Source organism: Sus scrofa, chromosome 14 (assembly GCF_000003025.6).
Source record: "Sus scrofa isolate TJ Tabasco breed Duroc chromosome 14, Sscrofa11.1, whole genome shotgun sequence".
Taxonomy (NCBI): Eukaryota; Metazoa; Chordata; class Mammalia; order Artiodactyla; family Suidae; genus Sus; species Sus scrofa.
Genome location: NC_010456.5, coordinates 86,234,543 through 86,247,736, shown reverse-complemented (window position 1 = coordinate 86,247,736; position 13,194 = coordinate 86,234,543). Strand labels below are relative to the sequence as shown.

General features: G+C 42.4%; 1 long non-coding RNA gene across 1 annotated transcript in view; it reads right to left on the bottom strand.

Moving 5' to 3' along the window:
* Nucleotides 293–13,194, bottom strand: part of LOC102160043 — a 331,107-nt gene continuing 318,205 nt past the window's right edge. Inside the window, exon 7 of the long non-coding RNA XR_002338552.1 lies at nt 293–391. This is a non-coding gene — a long non-coding RNA (uncharacterized LOC102160043). The remainder of the gene's footprint in view (nt 392–13,194) is intronic.

Sequence of the window (13,194 nt, the reverse complement as noted above, 5' to 3'; positions counted from 1 at the left end):
AGCCTTAAAAAGGAATGAAATAATGGCATTTGCAGAAACATGGATGGACCTAGAAATTATCACGCTGAGTGAAGTTTGACAGTGAGACATAAATGTCAATATGCTATCACTTATATCTGGAATCTAATAAAAGGATACAATGAACTTATTTGCAGAACAGAAACTGACTCAGACTTTGAAAACATTATGGTTACCAAAGGAGACAGGTTGTGGGGGAGGGATGGACTGGCAGTTTGGAATGGAAAGGTTGTAAAGTTGGGTTGTGATGATTGTACAACTATAAATATAATAATAGAGTTCTTTTTTTAAAAAACATTGTATGAGAAACTTACCCTGATGTGACATTCTTTAGGGATAAGTCCTTTAGTAAGTTTCTTCTTGATTTGATCACCTAGGAATTAAAGAGACACAGCCTAGAATGCAATGATGGAACAAGCATAGGACAATTACTATAGAAAATCATGTTTACAAAGGGAGGAAATATGATGCATATAAACATCAGTGTTCCATAAAGATTCTGAAATCCAACTGGGCACATGTCACAACTTCCCCTGCTTTGGGGGCAAAGATCTCTTTTGATTAGGACATGGTTTTGCTCCCTCAGGTCTTAGCTTTGTTGTCTGGGCCCTTGATTCTACCTATCTGAGTCACTTATCCTGTACTGACTATATAATCTTTTTTTTTTTTTCTTTTTGCATTTTCTAGGGACGCTCCCTCAACATATGGAGATTCCCAGGCTAGGGGTCCAATTGGAGCTGTAGCTGCCGGCCTACGCCAGAGCCACAGCAACTTGGGATCCAAGCCAGATCTCCAACCCACCAAGCAAGGCCAGGGATTGAACCTGCAACCCATGTTTCCCAGTTGGACCTGTCAACCACTGAGCTACGATGGGAACTCCCTGACTATATAATCTTATTTTATGTATTCTCGATGCTTCAACATTTGGGCCCCTCCCAAGGCTAGCTAATTTCTAGAGATAGAAAATGCCTCCCTTAAGAGTACACTTTGATATCAGCCAACACAGAACCTACACCCCCACTGTTTGTTTGTTTTTTTAATCAATATACTAGGCCAATGATTCCTCTGTCTTAAATCACCCCAGGGCGAGATGCTTTAGAACTGGGGACCATTCCTATAGCCCAGAACCCACTTGAAATTATTCAAATGATTCAATCCTAAACTTAGCATATTCTACCCTGCCTCACCCAATCTTCCCTACAGAAACCCCAATAAAGTCTCTGGATCATGCTCTCCCCTCTCTGCCTCCTAACCATCCCTGGTCCTTCCCCATAAGGCCCTGCATGGATGGCATGCCTTCAGCTTTTAGAAATTTATGAGTATAAACTTCTTCATTCATGACAGTCATTTCTATGTCTGCCATCTTACCTTATCTAATCGAAACACACCCTGAGTACATTTTACTATATTTCCTTCTGTAAGTAATGGTCCATGTGTACAGGAGCTTTTTCAGGCTGCTTCCTTTCTAAAGAAGATTGTGGGTATGGAAGCCTCCTCATTTTCTACTGGAATTTAACCATGAAGGAGATCTACTACAAGCATGAGGAAGAGGAGATTTATTACAGTAATTAGTAATAAATTCCATGGTTGTGGAAAGAGCTGAGTCAGTTAAGGTCTAGAAGGAAAAGGTGGATGATCATGGGTGTTCTAGAGAAAAGGAGCAGGTAGACAAGCAGAGTGCTTGCTAAATAGCACCAAGGTGTACCAGAAAGAGGATCTGGGAAAGACATCTATGGAAAACTGCTGCTTTTGTGTGGATATATCCTTTGGGGGACTGCAAACAACTGTCTGATGATGGCCAAGGAGGACTACTGGATAGCAGAGTTAGAATCTCGAAGCGACGTAGAGCAGATGAGCAAAAGGATCCAATGGAAGCCATTGGGCATGTCTACATTTGACTTTCAGCAACTCTTCACCACACTTGACTCTACCTCAGACGTTTAATTTCTCTCTTTTACTGAGGACATCAGATGACAGAAGACTGTGTCTCCCTTCTCTAACATTTTGTGGACAAACTTGATTAATAGTGTCTGAATCATTCTCATTCTCCTGGCATTTCCACCCCCACCTTTGCTCTGTGGCCCCAAAGAGAAAATTTAATTGATGGGACTGTAATACAGTTAAATCTTGACCTTCCCTTGAGCTCATTCCTCCTTTCCCCCTTCCTTACTCCCTCCCTCTCTTCTTGCCTTCCTGCTTTCTATCCTCTCTTTATGCAAGTCCTATGCATTGAGTACCTGTGATGAACTTAACACTGAGCTGGCTGCTGGGGCAGGCCACAGCATGAGCAGTTGAGTAAAGATGTGGCTTTATCTGTGCCTGCTTACCATATGCATTCATCTAACAGCTGTAATTTGAGGTGAAATTTGAAGGACTTTGTGCTGCGGTCAGGGAGGCACCCAGCTCATTCTCTAGCAGAGGATAGGAGACATACTTACTGAGAGGCAAAGCAGATACTGAATAGGCCAGGAAGGAGCTCAAGACAAACCACCCAAAGGTTGAAAAAAATAAATTCAGATTATGAGAGTATTTTATATTTTGATGTTTTACTAAGAATTTTGGCCTTATTCTAGGCCTAATGGCAAATTGCTAAAGACTTTTGAGCTGGAGAAAGCTATGGAGAGAGCTTAGTTTTAGGGAAGTGTATCAAGCAATGCTGTAGAGGATAAGGAGATAAAGATGACTCGAGTTAGGGCTGGGGAAAAGAGAGCTGTTACTGGTCATGTATTAAATGAATCTTCTTGCAGCTGGAACCTCAGTTTTATGTGTTGCCTGGGGGTGGCTGCAGGAATCTTTGAGTTTTCACAGCTGTGGGCATATGGGGTATGGTGGAAGGGTTGTTCCATCTTGTTGGTAGAAATGGAATGTCGAGATTGTAGGGCCAGGATTTAAGGCCTTCTGGAAGACAGGGTATTTGCAAGACTCAGGATTTCATATCATACAAGACAAGTTCTCTTGGTCACACAAGGGCAGTAAACTATTCTCTTAGCCATGTCCTCTCTGACAAATGAAACCTCTTTTGCTACCAGATCAATACTCACTGAGATAAAGAATTTTGAGAGAGAATTTTTAACTCAGTGGAGCATATTTCCTATAAATCATATTTATTTTATATCCATTTATTCACAAATATTGGTTAAATGTGTGCTGTGGCACCATGATAGGTGGCACATTAATGGTGGCAGATATGGGAGTGTGTCTGTCCTTTCTCTTATAAAATGATGGTGGAGTTCCTGTTGTGGCTCAGTGGGTTAAGAAACTATCAAAGTGTCCATGAGGATGCAGGTTCAATCCCTGGCCTCACTCAGGATAAGGATCTGGCATTGCCACAGGCTGCAGCATAGGTCACAGCTGTGACTCAGATCTGGCATTACAGTAGAGGTGGCATAGGCTGGCAGCTGCGGCTCTGACTTGACCCCTAGCCCAGGAACCTAGATATGCCACAGGCTATCAGACCTAAAAAAACAATAAAATAAAATGATGGTGATAGTGGATGACAGTGCTTTGTTTTTCTTTTCTTTCCTTTCCTGTTCTTTCCTTTTTATAATAAATAAATAACATCCTTACTTGTCAAAGTAAAATATTAGCAACTTTATGTTAATACTCCACCTTCCTTCCTGGCCCATGACTCTCAGGGTAGAAATCATTGCTTCCTGACAGAGGCTGCACATTGATTTTATCCTGCTTGAATGTTTATTATGGACTTATAAAAACAACGATGATATTCCTATCGAGTTTCTGCACGACAGGAATAAGAAAGGGGTCTAATATGTAGCTATTTAATATGCAGAATCATGATCCAAGACTTTCCAAAAAAACTGCCAGTGCCTTAGAGAGATGGATTTTGAAAGTGACTGGTGAGGAAGATGGGGCCTGAAAGCATGGCTCAGACCACAGCTACACACTGGGTCTGAGCTGGGCAACCTACTCCAAGAGTAACACTGACCAAGGGAGCCAGAAAAGGGTGGCCAGGGTGTGGAAGCCTTGGTTTTAGAATAGGAAAGAACTGGAAGACTCTTGTTTCATGAAAGAAGAGATGGCTTGAGGCAAAGGGCAGAGTAGCCTAAGAATGCTCATTTGAAAAAAAGAATGTTATACTGTTGTATTATAAAGAATTTGAACTTTTTGTGGGTCCTGCCGGGGGGAAGAACTAGGGACAGTAGATGGATACCATAAGAAATATTATTTGTATAACTGTCAGGAAAAAAAAAATCCCTCCAGTATTAGCATTTACCTGAAATAGGATATACAGTTGCCTTGTCTACAGCCTCATTCAATGTATAGCTCTGTGAGGTCAAGACCTCATCTTGGAGCTTTGGGTAGATCCCCCAAGCCAGCAGTCTGTATAATGCCAGCTCCTAGTAGGAGATGAGTCAATGTATAATCAATTGAATTAAATGGATTCACTGCTTTGGTGTTGATTTGGGTCTAGGAGGTAAGTTTCTTATACATTTCTTTTGGGGCTCACTCACTACAGGTGATATGCAAATAAGGATTGTCCAGCATGCTAAAATATTAATTTACATTCCCTTTGGTACATAACTTCTTGAGACTAAAAATAGCACTCTGCCTCAGTTTCTCCACATGTACAAAAGAAATCTCCAGGAGTCCATAAACCTAAATGATGTATACTTGGAGATATATAAAGATACAATGTTTTAAGATATTATTCTTTCTACCACTTTTTGACACTGATTGATGGTGAATGAGGCTCAATTGAGCTGTGCAGAAATAGCATAAAGGAAGGATATAAGGCTGTTTGTCAGGGTAAGGAAAGGTTTCATAGAGGAGATGGTATTTGTGCTGAATTTGCTGGGTAGGCGAGAGGGAGAGGGTTGAGTCAGAAGGTGGAGAGCATGGATAGAGCCAACCTGGAAGTGTTAGAGACAAGATGGCTTGGGGAAGTCAAAGATGTAATTAAATATGATATAAGCACAAATGTTGAGAGAGAAGGGGTTTATAAGACAAAGCTAAACAAACAGATGAGGGGACATAATAGTCATATACGGCAGATAAGGTGTCAGGGACATCTTGTGGGTAACTGGGCTTCTCAGGTTGGTCTATTTTGTGGACCGAGGAGGCTTCTAATGATGTTACTTTCCCATCTTAACCCATACCTGCTTGGATAATTTTGAAAATTTGATCCAAAGAGGCTGCCATACAATGACTCAGATTTCTGTTGCACTGTCTACCACTGGGGAGTTGTAGCACTGGTAATCACATTAGAAAAAGATCCTTATTATCTGCTTTGAAATAAATATCTTCTCTTCTCCCTTGTCCTATACCAGTTTCTCATTTTGTTGACAATAAGGCTCACATGTTTGACAAATGAGAAGGTAAGCTGCCTTCAGACTAACAACAGAGGTGGTTTTTTTAATTATTGTTTTATTTAAAAATAAGCTTGGCTTCTGCAAATCTTCCTATTTCCTAGATCTACGACATGTGGGCTTCCACTGTAAAGAATAAACCTTCAAAATTGCCCTTCCCCTGCTGACCTCTTAAAGTCAAGACTATTTTGTTATGTGAGAATAATGTTTTGATAAATAGTTTTAAAAGCAAAGTTCCCTTCACCTCGTATTCATCAGCAGGTATTAAGACTTCCCTGAAAATTGACATCAGAAAGTAGGATGATTGTCCTAGGGCCACCAACAGAAAAGGCTTAAGGAACCCAAATGGTTTTAATAAGATAATTAGAAGCCACAGCCTAAGTTGAGGATTAAGACTTCTCTTTTTTGTCTTTCTCAGTAGAAAGCACAAGAGAAATAATGATTCTTAAAGCCATCAGAGCAAAATAAAATTGTCCAGAAGGGATGGAAGTATATGTCTGTGTGTGGGTGGGATGGTGGGGCTGGGGCAGGCCAAGCGGAAAATTTGCAATTGTTTGCATGATAAATACATCCAGCTTGCCTCTCCTTCTCACAGCAGTTGGAATGTAGGGCTGGCTGCTCCTGGTCAGAGGGGAGATGGTTTGGAATCTTGATAAAGCAGAAGTGAAGAAGGAGTCACCCCCCACCTTCCACCAACCATGCCTGTGCCCTGCCAAGCACAGGGCATATTAAATGACCTTGCAGATAAGTTATGGCTCCTGTCCTCCTTTACCCATCACCACTGGCCCAGGTCTGGGTGCTCCTCCCCTCATCTGTGAGGCCCTGCTGCCTCCTGGGAAAGCCATCCTGACTGTCAGCAGCCTCTTAGGCTAATGTGTTCCTACACATAGTGATGTGGTCCCCGAGCATCCTCAAGCATTGTCCATCAGCTTTCCTATCCTTTGTCTCCTGATCCTTTTCTTCCCTTCTCATCTCCTCCTTGCAATGGTGACTCTAAATAATTTCAAATAAATATGACCCTACAGAGCAGGCTGCTGTTAACTGTGAAAAGACTGGTTACAAATACTAGTTATTGAACAACCGGTACTACTAGGGTTTATTCAGCACACAATAAGCACACATGGTACTGAATGCTATCAAACAGTGTCTCATTTTCACCTCATAAGAAACATGAGAGAATACAAGTTCTTATAGCCAATATAGTTAGTAGCTGAGGAAACATAAAGGCTAGATAACACGTGTGAGGTCACACTATTAGTGAGTGGCAAAGCCAGGTTTTGGATATCAACACTCTTGATAAGGACAGTGAATGGGTTACAATCCAGCCTTCCCATTGATTGCTTACCCACATGAGCAGAAAATCCAGGATGCTTCTTCAGTACACTCTAACCAGTGTAATCTGATTTTCTGAATTTAACTTCTGTGACTCTTGATGAAAAGAGTCTGATTTTCTGAATTTAACTTCTGTGACTCTTGATGAAAAGAATCAGAGAGTTGCCCCTGGAGCTTATCCAACCAGGGAGGTTCCCCAAAGCCCATGCACCTGTGAGCATGGCATTTGGAAACTTACTGGGGGCTGCCCCTGCCTCCCAGGAAATCTTCTCATGGGCTGGGTAAACACTCTGAGTTTCCTCATGGAAACGATATTTTCCTCAAGCAGCTGTGATAGTGCTAAATGAAATCTTGTATGTCAAAGCTAGTATGAAACCTGTCACAAAGGATGTGCCTGGAAAATATAAATGCCTGCCCTCATTCCCTTTCTGTTAAGTGCAGACTAGGGCCAGGCAGGACCACGGACAGCAGCAGCCTCATGGAACATGTTCCTGTAAAATATTTCCTGATGGCAGGGTCAGGCTGAATATCCTCTTCCTAGAGCCTGTCTGGGAGGCAGCAGCATGAAATACAGTGATCATGATGTTGGGGTAAGAAACCTAGGATGGAGGTGACCTGGAGCAAGTCACTTAATTGTTTTCAGTTCATTGATTCAGTCACCTTTCAGACCTTGCCCCTGTGGGTGTTCAGAAAGTTATGTGGGACGACACAGGAGAAGCAGCTGGTATGATGCCTGACTGAGAGGAAAGGGTTAATGTGTGCATACTCTCTCTGTATTTCTTTTCATGGGCAGTTTCACGCCTTTGCAAGGGGTTGATCTCTGGCCCCTAAGGATTGGGGAAATGAATAAAATGAGCATTGACTTTCTTCAGATCCAGGACTCTGTCCAGGTGAAAGACACATGGCCCTGAGGTGAGCACCGCCCTACGGCCTGGAGGAAGCAGCATGAAAGATGAGCCTTCCCTCTCTCCACACTGGGTCAGGGAGGCAGAAAATCACGCTCACCAGGAGCCGTTCTTCATTTTCTGCAGTGAAATTTGGGAGGATCATCTTCAATCAGTGTCATTCCCAGGAAGAGAAGAAGCCACTTTATATGTTCCCTCTGATTTCGCACAAAAAGAAAACCATGATGAGACCACCCCTTGGCATATGCCGTCCTCCCCAGAATGCCTTCCCCACCTGAAATGCCATCACCTCCTCCCCAAGAGCACAAAGCAGCCCACAGGCTTAGGAGAGAGTGCCATTCTCTGCCAACCTCAATTCCACCTTGTTTCTCAGAGATGTGCCACGGCTGACCCCCTCTCTCACCCCTTTGGGCTATGCAGACAGAGTTTCTTGTCTCTGCCTCCTGTGCACACAGGGCATCTAAGGGGGCTCTGCAATGCCCCCACCCCGACACAGCAGCCACCATCCTTGGCCTCACTTCTGAGACATGCCAAGCTCACAGATGTCCCCCACCTCTTTCATTTCCTTCACTTTTAGGGCTTGAGGAATTATAAACATGTATTCCTGCCTGTGATTCCAACATGGCACTTTGCTAAACGACCTTAAGGTTCTTGATGTGAAATGCTGTCCATTTTACTCAAGGCTTTAGAACTTATCTTTTGGGACTTTGCCAGCAGGACAGCCACTTGTTTTATCCTGTCTAAAGGTGAAGGTGAAGCACAGTATAAAACATCTTGTAAAGTCAGCCATGCCTCATCCTCTCCACTGCCACCTTTCTTCCAGGTTTAAGCCACTCTTGAGGGTCACCTGCAGTGTTGTAATAACCTCTTAACTGGTCCGTCTGCCCATGTCTGGTGCCCCCACCATCCCCACGTGCCTCCAGAGTCTGTTCTCAGAGCAGCAACAGAGGGATTCATTAAACACAAGTAAGAGCTGCTCAGAACTGGCTTATAGCTCCCTCTCCCCGAGAGGAAGAAAAAGCTTTCAGCATCCTGGCCCCTCTGCTTTCCACCCCAGGCTGCCCACTCCCTGACCCCACCTCCTACCTCCTTCTCTACCCCTTGATTCCTTCCTGCTGTCTGCCAACATGCTAGGCAGACCTTGACTTCAGAGGAATGCTCTTTTCCCAGAAATCCAGCAAATTTTGTTTTTTCATTTCCTTCCCCCCCCTTCCAACATCACCTTTTCACTGAGGTTTTCGGCAAACACTCCATTTTAAATTGCAGTTTTTACCTCCTGTACTGTGGCATCTGTCATTCTGGTTCCTCTTCTTTGCCTTATTGTTTTGTTCACAGTACTTTTTATTTTCTAATATTCTACATACTTTAATTATTTCATCTCTCTCCTCCTATGGATGGGAGTTTTATCTGTATCCCAGCACCTAAAATACTTCCTGGCATGTAGTGGGCCCTTAATAAATGCATGTTGAATAAATGGACTCTAATAACTGCACCCAAGACTGGGATCTGGTCATCTGTCCATCCATCCCCTCATGGCTTTAGTCCTCACTGCTTTGCCCATGGCCCTTGACTGGCCCCACAGGCTGCCCACAGCAGGACGATGATAAAGGCATTGCCCCTTTCTTTAGGGCAGTCTATCTAGACTTTTTCACAGTCATCATCTATGCCCTAACTCACTAGTTTTTCCTTACCGTGTTGTCACTGACTTTAAGGAACTCTTAGGAGGGCAGATGACCTTGTACACACCTGTTCCCCTTTCAAGAGCCAGCATGGACAGGAACAATGGTCCCATTATTACCACAAGTTGTCATGAAACCTCACTGGCTTGATCAATCCAGACAACCTTTATTCAGAGGGGAGAGACAAATCGGGTCAAATCAGTTATTTGACAAGGTGTCAAAGACACTTCAGTCATTTGGCTGAAACAAAATTTTTTATCGGCTAGGTTGGTTTTGTTTAGAAATATGCCTTCCATCAAAGACTCTATAAAGTACACATACACCTAGTTCCTCCAATCCCTAGAGAATGAGTCCAAAGTGCCTCATTTTTGTCTTAAAACTAGAAATTGCTATTTGTGGGTGGACATGGGGGGAAACTAACCACTTCCCTATGCCAGTATTTGGGAGCTTCAGTAGTCAGAGTTAGGTTGTACCTGAGAGCAGGTGGAGAATTAGTATTTACAGAGTGAGAGCACTTTACATGAATATTGTTATTTATTCAGAACAACCCAATGGGATAGCTTGTATCATCATATTTTACTGATGAGACAACTGAGGCTCAGGGAAGGTCAGTAATTCTCTGAAGTCATTTGATACGTGGCATCAGAGCTGAGATTTCAACCAGGTACTGACTGACTCCAAGCCAAGGTTTCTTTAGTGTTTCAATCTATATTCCTAGTCTCACTCTTTCTCTTCCTAGGCTGGTGAGGTGGCCAGTTGAATAAGAGCTGTGTTTAAAATAGTCAAAGGTTCAATAGAAAAAGCAGATTAAATATCTGATCCTTTTCCCTTGCATGATCCTTGGAGTATATCTACTCTCCAGCTATGTACACAGGCGTTGAAGGGTCAGTCATTCTTCAGTGAACAGTCAAGGTCAACCATTACTTATTGAATTCTATCTTAAGACTGATCCCATTGCTAAAGAGAGAAATCCACCTTAAACTGTCTTAAAGAATAAAGGAGAAGTGTTGGACTCCTAAAAAGTGCCATGGGCAACAGCAACTTCAGGAATGGTAGAAAACAGGTGCTAAGACTAGGGTTTCGGGAATATGTATGTCTCTCTTTATCACACATCTCTATTTTCTTTCAAATCAGTATCTTGTTACCAAGCCCTCTCTTTTAGGTGACAAGTTGCTTCAATTGGCTACACTTATCTTACCTGAGCAATCACAAGAAAGAGGTATTATTTTTCCTAACATGTCTAGGAAAATGTAGGAGTTCAGTCTCACTGATCTGGCCAAGGCCATATGTCCATCCTGAACTAAGTGGTCAAGATAACAGAACAGTCTGGTTAGCCAGACACAGGTCATAGAATGGAGTCAGACCCATTTCCACACAACATGTACTAAAAGTTGGGAAAAGGCATTTTCAAACCAGGATACTATGACCCAAATAATGGCAAAGGATTGCTGGACAGGTAAAAACAATAAATAACCACCAAACCAACTGTGTGATATAGAGTAGCTTGCATATCCTGTGTGTATATCTGTTTCCTCATCTGCAAAACATAACTGTGTATCTCACAGCATTTGAAAAGGATGCATTGATAACATCAAGCTTAGCATAATGCTTGATGCTTTACAAGGCTTCTAAATAGCATTGTATTATCTTATATTAAAATGCCCCACACCTCAAGACTCCCTTCTCATGCCTTCTTACATGTAACCACATTGCATTATTTTCCTCATGCCTCTGGCTCCTTATTTAAATGGCCTAGAATTTGTTTACACCATCTGAATTTTTGATGGCCAGTGGGTTGCAGGGGAGTTGGAACTTTTAGAAAGGCTGCTACAAAAGCTATTGGTAGCCATCATGTTTCAAAGCGGTTGTGTGTGTATGATTTGTGTAGACACAGTATGAGACAGAAGTACACATCTCATTATCCTATTAATCCTCTAACATGTTGCTACTTGGCCATAATCTTCTTTGCCCAAGGATGGGAAGGGAGAGGGAAAAAACAACAGTACCACACAAAACAGATTGTGCTTTGATACCCATGAGTGATCTGGGGGGAGAATCACTTCATCCACAGAAAATACTTACTCCATAAAATTTGGCCCCAGTAGCAATTAACTGGTTGGGGAATATCTTTGGGGGAAAGCCATGTTAAATAAACGGTGGAGATAAGCTTCTGGGGACAGCTCTTCCTTCTCTTACTTCAAATCTGTTCTGTAAATATTTCAGGATAAGTGCTGAGAGCTGCCTTTGTCTCCCCAGTGGCAGATATCATTGTTTTAGAAAACACAATTTATAAGAAAGTTTTTTTTGGAATACTTTTTAAAAAAAGAAAAGAAAAAAACTTTCCACTGATGGAACATGAAAGTGGGCAAGGAGAGAAAAGAACTCAAGGGAGCAGATGACCATAACAAAGACAATGCTCAAGCTAGTCTTCTCATTTTTGACACATTCTTTGTCTGAACATATTTTTTTCCATTTCATGAGAAGGTGAGTGACAATCAGCACTTACTCATGAAGGCAGCATTTGTTCTAGAGTTTAGAGATGTATCTATGAACCAACGGACAAGGTCACTGCTCTTAAGAGCCTGTGTTCTAGTCAGGGAGACAGAAAATCAACAAGTAATTAAGCAAGAAAAATCTCATAGAATAAATATGAGCCAAAAGTTAAACTAGGTTTACATGGAAGAGCATGTAGTTGGCAATGCTGGGCCAGCACGTTGCAGCAGGTGAGCTGATACCCTGCTAGATCCGACTGACAAGTGCACACATCCTCCAGCTGATGGAGGGAAATTCTGTGGCCAGTGGCTCAAACCTGCAACCTGTTCAGAAGAATCATCCGTAGCTGGTAGGAGATGACTTTGAGGCAATGACTGATTGCCAATGACTGATTGATAGAGTGGAACAAAAGCCTGGCTCCTTCCTTCAAGGCAGGCCACCTATGGGGAGTGATTTATGCTCTAGTTCCTCCTTGGCCTCACTGCCACAACTCATAGATCAGGCCAAGCTAGACATTACCTAAGATCACATCTCAGACCATGTCCTTTTTCTCTTTTTCTCTTCCCCTCTTTGCTGCCCTCAACCCTTTATAGGTTTTTCCTAAGTATATACTTTAAATAAATCATGTGCTCCTAAAACTTTCTCTTATGCTCTATTTCTAGGAAACCCAACCAAGACAGTGGTCAAGGAAGGTCTCTTCTGAGTTATCATATTTAAGCTGAGAAATGAGTCACAAGAAGTAGCCAGGAATGCAAACACCTGGTGGAACAAGCTTGACGTGCTTTAAAAATACCAAGAGAAAATCTTGGGTGGAGGGCACAGGAAGAGGGAGAGTGGAAAAGAGGAGGTCGGAGAGTCCTAAGAGCTAAGCCCAGATTTTACAGGATAAGGATCCTGATTTTACTCCAAATACAATGGAAAGCTATTAGAAAGTTTTAAGCAGTTGTGTGTTCTGACTTATGTTTAAAAAAATTCCTCTGGTAAGGAGATAATCCTGGGGTCTGAATGGAAGCAGGAAGACCAGATAGGAGACTGCAAATAATGATGCTGGCTAAACTAGCCTAAGCAGCTTATCTATACTGTCTTAAGTTCTACTCACAATTCCATAAGGTAGGTATTATTTCATCCATTTTATTTTTCATTTTTATTTTGTTTTATGGATGAACTGGCAGCATATGGAAGTTCCAGGCCAGGAACTGAATCTGAGCCATGGCTTTGACCTACCCTATAGCTGCAGCAATGCTAGATTATTAACCCATTGTGCAAGGCCAGGGATACAAACTACACCTTCACAGTGACCCAAGCCGTGGCAGTCAGATTCTTGACCCACTGTGCCACAAAGGGAACTCCTCTGCCCATTTTAGAGATAAGGAAACTGATACAGATTGTTTATATAGCTACTGTGAAATCACCCAGCTATTAAATAGTATATCTGCTATT